We start from the raw sequence: 1650 nt of genomic DNA, 5'->3' as shown, positions 1-1650 counted from the left end.
ATGGCAAAGGAGTATCCCCGGCCTAGAGTGTGTATGGCTACCGGTAGATGACAAAGGAGTATCGCCGGCCTAGAGTGTGTATGGCTAACCGGTAGATGGCAAGGAGTATCGCCGGCCTAGAGTGTGTATGGCTACCGGTAGCTGGCAAAGGAGTATCGCCGGCCTAGGAGTGTGTATGGCTACCGGTAGATGGCAAGGAGTATCGCCGACCTAGAGTGTGTATGGCTACCGGTAGATGACAAAGGAGTATCGCCGGCCTAGAGTGTGTATGGCTACCGGTAGATGGCAAGGAGTATCGCCGGCCTAGAGTGTGTATGGCTACCGGTAGCTGGCAAAGGAGTATCGCCGGCCTAGGAGTGTGTATGGCTACCGGTAGATGGCAAAGGAATATCGCCGGCCTAGGAGTTAGCCACAAGAATCTAGCCTGGGGTCCATCCTCCATTGCAGACGCTGGCTCAATCTTTCCACTTTGTAGTAAGCAAAAAGATTTCGCCAGCGCCCCAGGCTAGGAAATGTCGGCGCAAACGCACAAAGTTGGCGCGGTCCAGTGAGATACCCGCTTCACACAACTTTACACCTGCTTTTTATAAAAGAAGAAGCCGAATGTACGCAGTAGAATACGATCCTTGAGTAGTGTAGATTCATTGTATCATTATATCATGTTGTATCATTTGTTGTGACCTGTACTAAACCCAATGGGTATGAATGTACAATAAAGGTCTTCATAAAGACGCGTGACGCGTGCACCAGTCCTAGCTGGTCAAAGGTCAACTTGCGTTCGTTTCAAAGTCCAAGTTAGCCATGACATATATCAGTTGAATGCTTTACATGATGTTTTTCTGTAACGCTGGCATGAAAAGTTTTTGTGAAGTCATTCAAGTTTAACCATTCACAAGAATCCACCTCAACTTTGTTTCTCCAGGTCAAGTTATTAATCAAGTAAAATAAACACAGCAGGTACCCTCACCAAATCAAAGCAAACAAAAAACAAACAAAAAACAAGCTCATCCTGTGCGAAAACAAGATTAAGTAAAGGTTCGACTATTTCTCTTAGCGAGCAATATTTTAAACATCCTTCAGTAAAACTAGTTGACGAGCCGTTCCCCCCATCGCAGCACGGTGTGCCATAGGGGATAACCTAAGGTCAGGTTTCCAAACCGGGGCCCAGTCTGCGGGATCGAAGAGTATTTATCAAGAAATATACACAAATTATGCTGAAAACTATCTTTTACGATCGGTTTATTCTGTTGTCTTTTGTATCATAATTTTCGTTGCCGAAATTTGCCCCACGAGTTCCCGGTTTGGAATGTGACAGCCGCATAAGATGATGACGCAATCAGTGGGAATATGGCGGACGCGGTTTATGGTAACAGTCAACTGAAATGCACAGAAGAGGAAAGCTGATAGAAATACAAAAAAAAACACACTGAAACCTTAAAAGATGCCTTCAAGATTCAACAATGACTTTGGACTCACCTACACTCAAGAAAAGAGATATCCGTTTGCCTCAATCGTGTTGATTCCTTGAACAAATGCAGATATCGTAGATTTGTTTTCAAATCTGACGAGTGATCTACCCAACTGTCACCAGATAAGTTCTTCCCAAACAAGCTAGCAATTGATAGTCAATCCTTACTGATACTTCATATT

At 44.5% G+C, this 1650-nt stretch overlaps 1 protein-coding gene across 2 annotated transcripts in view; it reads right to left on the bottom strand.

Moving 5' to 3' along the window:
* LOC118416042 (Golgi-associated kinase 1B-like) overlaps positions 1 to 1635 on the bottom strand; it is an 11716-nt gene extending 10081 nt beyond the window's left edge. Inside the window, exon 1 of one of the 2 annotated variants that reach the window (XM_035821091.1) lies at positions 1477 to 1635. The gene's annotated coding sequence lies outside the window, so the exon portion shown is untranslated. The remainder of the gene's footprint in view (positions 1 to 1476) is intronic. The other variant, XM_035821092.1, reaches the window with a different exon arrangement.
* Between the last annotated feature and the right edge of the window lie 15 nt (positions 1636 to 1650).

This window comes from Branchiostoma floridae, chromosome 5 (genome assembly GCF_000003815.2).
Source record: "Branchiostoma floridae strain S238N-H82 chromosome 5, Bfl_VNyyK, whole genome shotgun sequence".
Taxonomy (NCBI): domain Eukaryota; kingdom Metazoa; phylum Chordata; class Leptocardii; order Amphioxiformes; family Branchiostomatidae; genus Branchiostoma; species Branchiostoma floridae.
The sequence above is the reverse complement of the archived record's forward strand: the minus strand, read 5'-3'. Positions and strand labels throughout refer to the sequence as shown.